This window comes from Neolamprologus multifasciatus, chromosome 16 (genome assembly GCF_963576455.1).
Source record: "Neolamprologus multifasciatus chromosome 16, fNeoMul1.2, whole genome shotgun sequence".
Taxonomy (NCBI): Eukaryota; Metazoa; Chordata; class Actinopteri; order Cichliformes; family Cichlidae; genus Neolamprologus; species Neolamprologus multifasciatus.
The window spans coordinates 12,667,235-12,681,923 of NC_140454.1; the positions used below are offsets into that span (position 1 = coordinate 12,667,235).

General features: G+C 41.1%; 1 long non-coding RNA gene across 1 annotated transcript in view; it reads right to left on the reverse strand.

Moving 5' to 3' along the window:
* LOC146500389 (uncharacterized) overlaps positions 1-14,689 on the reverse strand; it is a 43,072-nt gene that overhangs the window by 15,805 nt on the left and 12,578 nt on the right. Inside the window, exons 2-4 of the long non-coding RNA XR_014869896.1 lie at positions 11,235-11,292; positions 11,022-11,050; positions 3,674-3,766 (exon numbers count right to left, since the gene is read on the reverse strand). This is a non-coding gene — a long non-coding RNA (uncharacterized LOC146500389). The remainder of the gene's footprint in view (positions 1-3,673; positions 3,767-11,021; positions 11,051-11,234; positions 11,293-14,689) is intronic.

Consider the following 14,689-nt stretch of genomic DNA (forward strand, 5'->3'; position numbering starts at 1 on the left):
TAAACTGAACACTAAATTATGTAGTGAAAGATTTTGATAATCTATTCCAGCAACTAAAAAGTTTTCTCCAGTTATTTCTATCAATTTAAAGAGCAGTAAAGAGAGAACCCCTGAAGTTATAACATGGTATGATGCAGCTGTTTGGATGAACATTTGCACAGGTACCAAATGGCAGATGGATGATTTTTTCCTCATAAATCCAGTATTATCAATCAGCTTAAAGAAGGCCTACACATCAAATGTCAAAATATAGTCAAAAAACTCATATTCCTTTAAAATAAAATGTATTTATTTGTTGTTTGCATGAATTCTTATTGAAAATACACTTTTACTTTACTACTATATACATTCAATTACTTTCTGGACTCCAGTTAAAGATTATATATTGCATAAAACTGGTGACAGTGATGCATTGGAAGGTTGGAGTGGTAGGCTATCATTACACAATTTAAACATGCTAAAAATTGAACTGTAAATGGTAAATCTTAAACATAAAAGCAAAATCTTGTTTCTTCAAATGTATCCCCTACCACATGAAACACGCCCACGCAGTATACAGTCTGTATACTGTGACTGTGTAACTGTATAGTTAACTCTATTTATTTATCTAAAATCACATTGTGTTTTTTTCCCTGTAATAATAATGCTGAGCATGTCTGCAGTGTTTACATATTTGGATATTTTCTCAATAAAGATAAAAAGCCACTCCAAAAACCTTTGTTAGCTGCCTAACCGGGACCGAGGACAATTCCAACTTCAAAGTCCAGATGTACAATGGGACTTTGATTCTGTGTGTGTGTGTGTGTCTGTTTAAGTCTGCTAATAAAAACAGATAACAAATTGTCTGATGGGCAGAGCTTTCATGATCTATATTAGTTGCTAATATTTTCCAAAACATCTTTGTATCGAACTGCTGCGTAACAAGGCGTCTTGCAACTAGACGACCATATTTGATGTTTTATTCCTACCATTTGAAAAAACCCATACAACCCTACATGGTGGAAAGCTTCCACCTAAAAGTCCGTTAAGAATTCTGAAGGAAGTGACAAAGAATCACCTGACTTTCAATAAGGTTTGAGTTTAATTTAGAGACTTGATAATGATTAGAAATTCTCAAATTCATTAACTTTTAAAAGTCTCTTGGAAGTGCTTGCAAAGGCTGGTCAAAAGATGCCATTAGGAACTGTCACCTGATGAAAGCTCTTATTAAATTTCTGATTCTTTAAACCTGTGGAAGCACTCAGCAGTGGGCAACTGACTGAAAATATGTTGGGGAAGGTAAGAAATCTATCAAAGCGACTCCAGCTTGCAAATTGCAGGAAAAAGGTAAAAAAGAAAAGAATTAAGAAAAGCAAGCTCTGCTGACAGGCAAAGCAAAACCTGTGTTTCTTTGCAAAAGCAGAAGAAACAAGGGTTGCATCATTCCACTATGTGGCAACGCTTGCAAGAACAGGTTTATCACAAAAGCCAACATTGGAACTATGAAAAGCAACATCTGGATATGCCTGAGTAAATTTAGAAACACATGTTCTGTACAGATGCTAGTTAAAATGACCTGTTTGACTACAATATGTGAAGAAATATTCGGAGCAACATTTGATGAAAGCAAATCTTTCCAAACTTTCAACCGCGAAACAGGATGGTTTTCTTTGAGGGCTTTGGATGACATTTTGTGCAGGTTTGTGCTCATTGTGAAGAGATCTGCAAAAATTACCATAACTGAGCAACAAGTAAAATGCACAAAAAGTAAGGAAATTTGTGTTTGGTTGATTATTTCTTTGTTATAATGATGCTTCTTAGCAATAAATTGTATACCAGTGGCCCCCAACCCCGGGGCCATGGACTGGTATCAGTCCATGAATTTAGTACCGGGCTGTGAGAGTTGAGGCTCGGGTGTGAAATTTATGGTTTTCAAGGTTTTTATCGGTTTTTATCGTTGTTGTTTTTTTTTAATCTCTTTTGATTATTATGAATGTGTTATGAATAAATCTTCTTTTTTTTTTGGTATTAGTACTGGTTTTATTTTGTTGTATTCATCCGCAACATCTTAAAGGCCGGTCCGTGAAAACATAAACTGCAAAAAAGGTTGGGGACCGCTGTTGTATACCATTGGAGAGCCTGTTATTTGCCACTTAAATGGTGCCACATTTCTAATGAAAAGTTATCACTGAAACTGGTGTGATAGCCAAACCCATGGCCACACTCTAAAGTTGGTAACTCTTGTGTATTTTCATTTCTTTGTTTGAACACAATAACACACTTTAGTTTCCAATAACTTTATTGATTGGTTTGGATATATTTGTTCTATTTGTAAGCGTGCACATTTAGTTTGCTTATGTATTCATACCAGACTATACTGCACTGTTTGTTGTTTACAGTTGTGTTTTGCTTAGTTACCCTGTGACTCCTGTTTTCAACTCGGTCCATCACACTGGTATTGACAGATAAGATTTGGCCAAACAGCTTATTCTGTGACCGACACAACCACACTGGCTGACTTGTGACAACTGCTGGTTAAGGAATGGGATGCTATCCCACAGCAGTGTGTGACCAAACTGGTAACCAACATAAGGAGGGTGTGTCAGGAGGTGCCAGTGACTCCTGTTTGGTGTCGTTTATTGTATTATAAGATTTATTGTCAAGAAACATTGTTACAATAATCAACCTTTTCTGACGTCATAGTTTATATTAGTGTTGGTAGAACATGTGCGCCTAAGGTTCAGTTCAGTTCTCACTTCTGGCTTCCCCAGGTACAGACTTTTGCAATCGCTTGACTTGAACATCATCATTACCATAATTGGACTGTCATACATATGCAACATTACAATCTCAAAGTATCTAGTGGGCAAATCATTTTAATCAAGAAAGAGCTGTTGCAAAATAAGCATTCTAGGTAGTAGGCAGGCATGTTTACAGGGGTCATAAGAGGCAGTCGGAACTTACAGAAGTAATACATTTAATCAGGTTACTTTATGTCCATTGTTTTCACTCTTTGATTAAAACACACCTCTCTTGAGGGCATTTATGCCCAGCTGTGTTTCTGAGCTCTGAAATCCTGTTCATTGTCCTTCAACTCACTATGATTGTGTGACCATATCTATGTGTCTGTTTAGGTGTGTAGAAGAAGCCTGCCCTGTATTTCTTTTTTTGCCTCTTGAGCCTCTCTCTGCGCCTTCCTTATACCTGTCATCTGGCAAGGCTAACCCCTGGTAGCTCCCCGCCAAATGCACACACATAAAGACTCGCACATACACACATTGTGAATCCCCGCCAAATGCCCGCCCTTCCAGCCCCTGCGCACGCCAGCCGGTGTCAGCGAATCAGCTGAACCGTCTCCGCCCTGAGAATAACCCCATGACAGACAGCCCTAGTGGCCTCCCCTTGTCAACACAGCCTGCCTGGAAAGCTGACAGCCAGGGCATAGGGTGGACAGGCTACTGTAGGCAGGAGTTTACACCGGGCTGGGCCTGGAAAGGATGGGCCTTGGAGAAGAAATAAGAGGTGTGAGCTTGTAAAAACAAGGCCGGAAAAGGAGAGATCCTACAGCTAAAGACTAGAGCAGCAATTGAGCATACGACTAAGAAGCCTGATGCGTGTTATTGAAATGTATTTGACTTTAATAGTTTTTACTGGTAATAATAAACCAAAAGACAAAGGCAGAAAAAAAACTCACCTGTGGATGAGAATAGAAGGATTATAATCACAGAGGTCAGCTCCTGTCAAGGTTACTGCAGCAGTTTGGCTGGCAGAGTTGAGTGGCCAATCCCTGCAGAGCAAAGATTGAAAGGTTTGGGTTGGCTTGCAGCCTGGAGATTGTCATTCTTCTATCATCTCTTCCAACAATTAGGTTAAAAGACAATCCCTTCAACGTCTATAAAGGACTGCTACTCACACATTCAAGGTATAAATCTGAATTATGTCTAGCTTTGAAAGAATGATGGACAACACATTACAGAAGAAATCATCAGGTTACTATAACAAAAATAGAATGCGCACAGAATGACTGTCATCATGAAAAGTAACCAAAAAAAAAAAGTGCTTTAATTTTTTGGGGCTTGTTACTCTTTTTCTGATTGTGTCTCACCTCTTTTTACTTTGTGTAAAATTTGAGTATCAGGTGTCACGTAGGCCTAGAGGGAAGTGACTAAACAGCATATGTTAGGCAAATTCTCTTTCCACTGCAAAGCCTTTTATACAAGTACATCAACCAATATTCTGGTATTGTGTTATTATTTTAGGGTAGTCATCTAACAAACTACACAGCAACATCTACTACATGAAAAATCGTTGAGCTATTTGATGTTTTTTGTTGCCTACTATGTTCAATCAGTTTCACACTGCATTTAAAAATGACTGCAACAAAGATTCATATTTTGTTCAAAGCCTAAAACTGTGTGTGTGTGTGTTTTCAGGGAGCCATCATTTCTTGTTTATGGGTGATCTTTCTAAATTCTGAGAACTGTCAGAAAATACAAGCACTTCTTCTCGTTAAAGCTAACAATAGCATTATTAGGAGAAAGACAAAAAAGGAGCAGCAACTTTCACAAGTCTAAAGAAAGGCAAGTAAGTAAGGGAGGAGGAGGAGTGTTTTAAACATGACTGTAGGATTACACAGAAAGCCAGTTACTGTGAGTACTGACATAGTTTTAAACGCACATCTTCACTTAGCAAAGTGCAAACCTGCAACCAAGGAAACGCAAAGACAGAGGAGTGGGAGCAACTTAGTGAATCAGTGCTCATACGAGGCTGCCACGCGTATACACAAGCACAGAAACACACGCCTGCTCACACTCGCGCACGCACGCACCAACTGTGTAGATAAAAAGGGATCGTCACATGACAGATTCCCAGCAGATTGTACATGCAGAGATCTTAGGTTTTAGCTTCTGTGCCTTTTGACTTGAAGCACACGCATCCTCAGAAAACACTAGCTGCAGCCTAAATCAAAATTCAGGATCAGGATTATGCACTCAGTCAGACATATCTCAATTTCCAAGGTAAAAAGAAACAGAAATTCTTCAGGGAAGATTTAAGTGAGGTATTTTTAAGGTCTTATTCCAAAGTAGCTCATTTGAAGTCTTTGAAGCCTCCTTTACTAGCGAGCTTTGAAACGAATCAGAGCGGTGCCAATGAAGCCATCAGTGAAGACTGACACAGAAAGATAGATGTTTATATGATGCTTCACTCCAAAGGAAGTAGTGCAGCTTCTAGACTTTTGTCTCTATTCTTTGTTTGGAATTGTTACAACAGTGGCATTTACCTACATGTTATCTTTACACGTGCCCTGCTGCCCACCTTTACATTTCTTATGTAGCGGCAACCTGTTACAGAGATTCTATCGCCAATCTTATTTTTCTGTATTTCTGTTAATGCGAATGCCCCGGGAAGTTGCATCCTTTACTTGTGAAGGACTGAAGAGTGAAAAAGAGCATAAGGTTTGGGCGGGCAAGGCAGAGTCGAGAGCAGTGGGACTACATGGCTTAAGCCAAATACATATTTATGAGTAGCATCCACCCACAAGCATGACTTTTCAAACCCAGCCAAGCTCGGGCAGGCATGCAGGCATGCAAGCTGGGCCAGAACAGGGCAGGCTGATTAGGCCAGAATCTGCAGGGGTTTGGGTTTCTACTCAACTTTGTTTATGTGCTATTGTGTCCTCTCCTTTCATTACTCTTTTACTTAGTTGACTGTCCAAAGAAATATGCAAACATTTTGTGAAATTAGAATTATAGAAGACATTGTAGATGAAAGCTGAAATGCCGCAACCTTTGGGTAAAGGGTGGAAGTTTGGAGAAAATAGAGAGAGGGGGTGGATGATGACTTCCTCTAAATGGAAAAAAAATTGGATGGTGTTCATTAAAAAAAAAAAAAAAAGTACCTCCAAGTGAAATCTTGCTGGCATTTCTCTTTCTTGTGTCTCGTGATCGTTTCCTCCTCAAGATCATTGTGTGAGCATTTAAGATCTGGCAGCACGGGGATAGAAAAGGAGCTCATGTAGCAGTGACTTGGAGGAGCAGTGCAGTGGTGTTGGCTATCGACAGGTCCATCCAGTGTGGCTCCTACCACAGTTTGGTCTCCTTCACCCAGTTCTTCAAGGCTGCCTTTAATCTCTCCCTGTGCCTCCCAATCCGTGCCTTTGATGTGGAGATGCCCTTCCTTCACTTACTCAATATTTGATCTATCTTACTTCATACAGCTAAATCCAGTTGAAGTGGATTCACATAGACAGGGTACTCCCTCCCTTCTTAGTTCTTCCTACCCCTTTTCCTTACTTTCTCCCATGTTCAGCAAAATGATCTCCTAACCAGCCACACACACGCACGCACGCACGCGCGCGCACACACACACACACACACACACACACACACACACACACACACACACACACACACACACACAAAGAAAATCCCTTTTTTTTCGTTGTCACGTAACATGGACCCGAAGTGTTAATTGATAGAACAGTCGATCGTGTCTGCGTCTACACACGGCACAGAGAACATACAGTAGATCAACATGGAAATGGGCTGAAATGTGTGCTGTGGTTGTGCTCACTCGCTCTGCGCAGATACACACGCGCGCGCAGACACACACATTGCAGTGTCTTAATAAAAGTCAACCAGCTGCTGTGCTCTCGCCCACCACGTTGAGCCAGAGGTGTAAGTATCAGCTATCATCTCCTCCCTGGCTGCACCCACAGACGAGCCTACGAAGTAGAAACAAGATACAGAATTACTGCCTGTTTACTTCAACTGGAGACCTAACACATGTTGTGTAGGAAGGCAGACTTTATTGTCAGCATGACAAAAGCAGTGGCTGTATTTCCATAAACATCAACAACAGATGTTTCACTGCACAACGACTTATTGCTGAAAGCATACAGTCAGATTATACAGTTTGCAGGCATTGTTGACTGCGTGCATATACTGTATACTTCTGTCTCTTTATGATGCGCACTGGCCGATGTCAAGGAGTGACCCTGTGCTTCATTTCTAAGTCTTCTCTGTGTCAGTAAGGCAAGGAGACATCCACCATATGGCCTTGCCTTCTGCATCCTTATCCCTGCATAATTACGAGCCTATACGTAACATTTCAACTGAAACAAATTTAAAAAAAAAACATAAAAAAATAAGACCTCTAAACGTGCATATCTAACAAAGCTGAGCGAGCTTTCCTTTATGTTTTGATGAAGAGAACAGCCCCGTTCCATACCAATTACGATAAAGAAAAGCCAAAACACAGACAGCCACAAAACAAACGAGCAAACCCGAGATTTGTTTGTGGCCTGTCTCGGATCAGTGAGGCGCTCTGCCACCCGCTTAACAGCTATCACAGAGTCCTTATTCCAGAGCAGAGGGTTTGTGTAACACTGAAGCCAAACCGTCTACTATTCTATCCCACATTAGTTCCACTTAGTTGGGTCCCAATGACCTATTCAATGTAAATGTACTGAGCAATAATGAGTGGCGGACTGCAGCAGCTCTTTAATGGGTGGGTATGTGCAAGGGAGAATGAAATGACAAGGCAGAAAGAGAGAGAGCGAGAGAGAGAGAGGTTCATGGCCTTTCAGGATAGGCTTGTTTAAGCAGGGTAATGATGGGAAAGTAAATGGCTTTAAAAGAATAATTAGCCTAAGATAGAAAGAATGCCAACCTTGTTTCAACAGATACACCTCTTCAGATGGCTAAATAAAAACTCTGCCCGGCTACTGTTAGCTGTCCAAGGGTGACTGGTGTTTTTCTTAAGTCGGATTTCAACAAATGATCCCAGACCAAGAAAAAACACAGGGGGAAAAAAAATAAAAATGATCTGTGATACTCTAATGGCAACAAGATGGCCTCAAAGGTAAAGGACTTGCAAATCAGCCAGAGTCACACCTCAAAGCTATACGCACTGTTTTGATTTGAATGCTGTTTAAGTGAGAACAAGCCCAAATTAATGAGTGAGGTGAACAAATGATTGCATCAGAGACATATTAATGACTTATGTGTTAAGAGGAGTATGACAGTCTCTTGTTTGCTTCATCTCATTTGGCAAGAGAAGGTGTTTGGGGGGGGTGCAGGCTTTTGACATAGCACCGTGTAGGCAGCCAGAGAGTGTTAGAAGAACTTGAGTCAATCTGTCATGCTCTGGGACCGCCTCTCTTAATACCGCTTTAACCTAATGACCCGAGGTGTAGCTATGTGTGTGCTGAAAAGAGTGTGTGGACATTTTTCTGCCTATGTTTGAAGTGTGTGTGTGTTTTTTTTAAGTGATGAGAGTATACCTGTAGGTCCTTCGGGTGCTGTTTGATGCTAGGTATTACATGCGGATGCCAAGTTTTATCTCACTGGAATCCCCTCTCTCATCCGCGTCCCCTCTCCCACTACCCGTCAGAATCCCATTGCAGGAGCTGGAAGACAGGACTGTTACCTTTGAGACAGACACCAAGCAGATCTCAGGTTGAGCTCCCTGTTACCATGCGGCAGCCATTGGAAACAGATGGTCTCCAAACAGCCTGTCATGTTTACTGCTGCTGCCATAAAAGACAAGAGTCCAACAACACACTCCCTCAGGAGCCCCACGGGATCGCACAGGGGCCCGCAAACAGCTGCCTGGGGGGTGGGAGGGGTGGGAGGGGCATTGGCCCTGCACCTTTAAGCACACACGCACACACACACCTATACTCACACCTTGAACTGACTCCTACCTCAACTACTATTCAAATGCCTCTATTACCAAACACGTAGCGCGCACATACACACCTAAAAGAGCGACACAAAAAAGGCCGGGCTTGCACTCCAAATGTCCTCCACCAAGCCGTCCGGACATGCTACATTTACTGCAATTAAACAAGCATGCCATTTGAATATCTGATGACACCTTGCAACCTGCTCCATGGGCTCTGAATATAATGGTGTCCCTGTGGAGCCCGCGAGAAATTGTCCATGTCACAGTTAATGAAGGGAATTTGCATTGTTATCTCAATTAAGGCTGTGGAATAATGAAGCTCACTTCTGAATTAGTTAATCGACAAAAACTTGTACAAATGTGTTTGCATGGCCTATAGGTATGGCCCACAGCTAATGTATATTCTTCAGGGTTACCGGGGTTACGTCAGACCAAGGAAGTGCAGACGGTAATGAGGCAGGTGCTACCGGACAGTTCTCTTCCTCTCCTCGGGAGGCTAGATGCTACTCTGACCTCCCAATGCCTCATCCTCTGTCTCTTCCTCCGTGTCTTGCCATGTCTCACCCACCTCGCTCAATTACCTCTCTCCCCCCATTCATTTGCATGGCACATCAAATGCACAAACCAGAAGCAGGTAGCAGATTGGAGGAAGAAATCCAGGTGTTTTGCCTCCACCTCGCATCACACTCCTCCCCGCTCCATCAAAATATCAACCCTGACTCTAGCCGGAGCTTCTGGATACAGATACTAGTCCAGGCTAAGTAATAAAAGGCTGAACGGGATAAAGGAAATATCTATTTGCTTGAATACTGTCAGGTTGAAAAAAGCTTTGACATAAAAGGATAATGTTGAATTTAGACTTCCCATTGATCTGCTGTGACAGTTTAAGTGGCCGCTTTGGTGTGGTTTGTGAGGAGCGTATTCTTGTGTGTGAAGACTGTTTAAGTGGGTATTTGTAAGAAGTAACTAAAGGCCATCACTAAAGGCTTGCACAAGTGCTCTTCTGCTCTGGGGGCCTCAAATGGCCAATGAATTATTTATAACAGCCAGGACATGAGCTGATGTTGGGCTAGAGGAGGGGTGGCACCCACACACACTCACTCACAAACAAACACACACAGTCACGCCCACGGGTGTGCGTGTACATACGCGCGCTCACTCACACCCACACACACACATACAGACAATGTATCCTCTTAAGGGGGTCAGTGTGCCAGACAGCCACAGGCTAAGCAGACAGCTCACAGTCAAAGCACACTGTGGGACAGTAGATAGAACAAGACTAGTCCGAGGGGAAGTGACGGGTTTGATTGTTGTTTTCTGCTCAATCTATTGCCTACTTGAGGTAAAGTGAGTGGTAAATCTAAGAAAGCACACAGAAAAAAACAGTGTTTCGTATAAATAGTGTACTTACTGAGTTTCAGCTCATCATACAGTCCATCATCTTGGCATTGTATTTATTACTGGTTTTAAAAGAGTAAACAGTCGACTTGAAAGTAAATGCATCCTTTGCCTCCCAGTATAGACATGTTCATTATTGGCAGTATCTCATAAATGTACATAGGTAGCACTGAAACATGTGCGCATAAATGAGATTTGGAAAAACCCTTTCGTGTAGTTACTAATAAAATACAGCCGATTAACTCAGCATATTTACGCTGTGTAAATCCTTCAGCCTTCAGCCTCCTATCATATATGAATATGACTTCAGGGATTAACATAAACTCCTTCATAGTGTTACAACACGGTTATAATGGTGTTTTAAATATCAGACCCGACTGGGGCGCTCCAAGTGATGTCGTTTTCAAACAGCAGCGAGTCATCCTTAAAATAAAATGAACTGCACAATACTAGAATAGAATAGAATAGAATAGAATAATCCTTTAATTGTCCCACAAGTGGGAAATTTGGTTGTAAGAGCAGCCAAAAAGACAAATATACAAACAAACAGTACACAGGACACGGAACAGAAACATTTTTTCTTACAATTTTTCTTACATATTTACATTAAGAACAATGGTTACTATAAACAGAGAGTACTGTACAGTTATTAAATTAAATAAAAATAATTACAGGTAAGAGGCAAACCAGGTTGTAGTGCGAATTGGTTAATTAACTAACTTATTGCAGTTACAGCATTGATGTAAACATCTATGTTTGTTGGATACTGCCACAATAACCACAATATAATGAAGATGAGCACAGTTATTGTAACTGTATGTTTTTTCCCAGTTTAATCTTTGGTTTCTTAACTGCATTTTTACTGCCATTTGGCATTTGACATTAAAACTTGATGCATTTATTTCACACATTTTTGACATAATCTGATCCAAATTATGCCCCATTTTCCATACCTGGGAAATAATGTCTTCATCGCAGTTTCCTATTAATTAAAAACACAAGAAACATAGGAACATATTATGAAATCATACATACATACATTTTAGAGAGATTCTTGAGTTATTTAGAAATGCAAATATCTTATGTTGTCATGTTGGCAAGGTCTCTCTTCTTTTGTTCAGTTAAATAAGAGGACATTTAATGAATATTTGATTTTCTTTTACTACCTTTAACTTCTGATGTTGATCTTTGAGATTCATGTTGTCTTGAAGGTGAGCTCAAACTCTGGAAGAAACAAAACAAATAATCTTTTAACATGTTGTTGAATGCAGCTATGATGAAAGAAGACAGAAAAGACTGTAACGAGGAAAGAAAAGAGAAGAATAACCTGTGGCTACGCGAGCCAAAGAGCAACATCTAATCTGAGGTTCAACGAGGGTTAAGTCCAAAACAAAACAAAGTGAATGTGGTTGTCAGTAATAAAAGCTTCATTAAAAGGTCAGAGGCTGGAGAGGTCACTTAGATGGATTCTCCCCACCTCTGAATTGTCGCCCTCATTCCCTGCAACACTAGAGTTGCATCCCAGCAGCCTCTCTGCAGTGATGCAACATGGCATCTTAAAATAAGCAGTTTACATTGAAAGGTCAGCTGGGGGAGGGCACCTCTCTGAGTCTGTGGCTCAAGATGAAGAGGACATCCAGGCAATGACGATATTAAAGCGCAAATATTATATACACGCAGGCCTGTCTGTTTTTTTCCTTTTTCAGCAGAATGTACGTGCATCCTGTAGGTACAAACATAAATGCTGTGCATGTAGGCATATGCAGAGGGTTTCGCTCTCTCTCAAACAACACAAAAAGTACACAAACAAGTGTATAAATACCAAAGATGCACAGCTCGCCTCCTAAAGGTTAGTCAAATCCAAAAATCAACAAGAGCAGAGTTTAAATGCCAAACAGTTTCAGATGAAGATAAAGTTAGATTTCCATTGTTGCAAAGGACCTGCAAAGGAGGTTAACCTGAGAAGCTGAAAATAAAAAAAAAGGTAAAAAAAGAACATTTTTAAGAGTGTTAATTCAAGCTGACCTGGGATGCAGTTTAAAAAAAACCCAAAAAAATGTACTACGCCTTTTACTAATTAACTTAGTTTTAATAGATTTTATAATGAGATGTATAAAGCAGAAACAGTTGCAAGGTTGAATATATATCTATATATACTTTAATTATGTGTGTGTGTATGTGTATGTGTGTGTGTGTTTGTGTTCTTTGGGTGATAACTACTTCCTCCTCTGACAAAGACCCACAGTAAGCTGCTGCTTGATTAATTCTGATCCACTTAATTAGAAAGCTGCCGATTTCCCGCGTGAATACTGATAACACGAGGAACTGCTGTCATTGACTGTTATTGACTGATGGGTTCATTAAGACTAAGGAACGTGGAGGCCGATCTGAACTTTCTTTCCTTAAAATACACACACACACACACACACACACACACACACACACACACACACACACACACACACACACACAGAGTGAGACAGAGGGAGAGAAAGAGAGAGTGAGAGCAAAAAAAACCCCACTAACCATGAAAGCTAATACGGGATCCTCACTTGTAGTTTGGTTACATCTCACACACATATGTAAAAGCCAAGTTGTAAAAAACAAATAATACAGACTTCTTAGAAGTTAAGCGCTAAATCTGTGCGATTGCAAAAGAGGTGCAATAGAGCTGAAGCAATGAAGATGCAGCGGGATGTGTCCCATCCAAGAATCTCCTTCTTCCTGAAGCAAAATCTATGCTAATGTGTGCCGTAAAACCTTATGTGAGCATCAGCAGGAAGTTCTGACAGCTGCAAATGTGCAGGTGCAAATTCTGTTACCATGAGCACAGAGATGCTTTCACGGCTGTCGAGAGAGAAAATGTTCCCTCACACTGCACCATATTGTAAATATGACAGAAACATGCAGAGACGCAAAGCTGCATGATTGAAGTGCTGGAATACCGTGACTCCTGTTTACTTTTATTTAGGTTAGGTTTGTCAAAACAATTTTTTTCCCCTTTTGCTTGCTTGTTAACACATTCCCATTGTATTGATTACACCGTGGCAAACAGAGACAAGTGCAGACCTTTTCAAAGATGTGAATAAAGATATCAGTCAAACGGCAGCACAATGAGCGGAAGATGGACAAGCCAATATTAGGAGTATGTAAGGAATGTGCACGACCGCTTTAGATGGATGTGTGGAGGTCCAGAGGGCACTCTTTCCCCCTGTGGAGATCTCTCTGGTAGCGCAGACAGTGATAGCATGGACCCCTGATCTCCACCACCACCAACAATCTCTGTTTGTCCAACTCCTGCTGATCGCCAGCAACTCTGCAAAATGCTTCATCTTTCCATACTCGTGGTCTTAGCTTTTCTCTGTTTGGCTCTGTTTCTGTTGTTCTCGCTTACATGACTTTTCTTACCCTCTTTGTCATAAATCTGCGCCTGCTTCCATCAATAGGAACGCAGAGCGAACTGACAGCTCTGTCAGGGACTGGTGACATTCTTCTCTTCCTTCCACATAAGGTATGCTGATGTTTACTTCAGCATCCCGTAACTCAAACACGATTAAATCATTGCGGAGAACGAACGGGTGACAGGTCTGCTAAAATCTGTTGCCAAATTCAGTATAAACAGATGCAGTAAAACAGGACGATTCATCATTCGAATTTGAACGTCTGTCTGCTTCACTATAGGGGCCCAAATGCATACATACTCCCTAAGTGAATTGGTTACAGGCCTCTTTTCTCCTACACACATCTCACTCAAATCAACTTAGTCAAAATTGAAAAGCCTCGATTATGTGTAATTCTGATATATTGCTTTGGTTTATTAGGAGAAAACACAGAACACAGAAATATGATCTATTTCTGTGGTGCTCCCTTTGCCATTTTGGCATCTCCCACTCACCCCTACAAAACCCAATAAATGCGAGTCTTGTGCATAAACACGCACACACGCACGCACTTACAAACAGATCTGCACACATCGTGCGGCAAAATAAAACAGGTTTGGCATCAGGTTCCCTGTGTTATAAGTTCAAATTTGCCAAATTTAGGTCATGTATCAATCTGAAGGGAGACGGGAAGGGAAACAAACTATTTTCACGAGAGACGAGCTGTATCGTTCCCATCTGAGAGAGGTCGTTTGCATAGCTTGACATTCACAGTGCTTCCCACAACCCTACAGTTTGCGGCCCCAACCTCCTTTGAAGTCAGCTAGAATTACTTATGACACAATAAGCTGCAACAATGAAGTAACAAAAGAGGCCAGAATTTAAAGGGCATTCCTCTTTACCAAACTCCACCCAAAATACTCCACGGACTCTCCAGTAAGACGTGCCTTTTGACGTGTTTTACTGAAGATGCGTTAAAAAAAAGAAGAAGAAGAAAAAAAGGCAAAGATTCAAAAGAACTCGCAGGTGGATCGTCTACCGCCACCGAAATGTCACTGCGGTTTGAAAATGGAAAGTATACAATAATGCTTTTAATATGCTCTCCCATGATTAACATCTCAGTGTAATCCAGGCTTGGCAAAGAGACTTAACCAGAGCTTCCACACTGGCATCAAGCCAGACTGGCGCTGTGACTTGTCTTCCTACAGACAGAGGGATGAGCTTGGGACGAGATGGGAGAC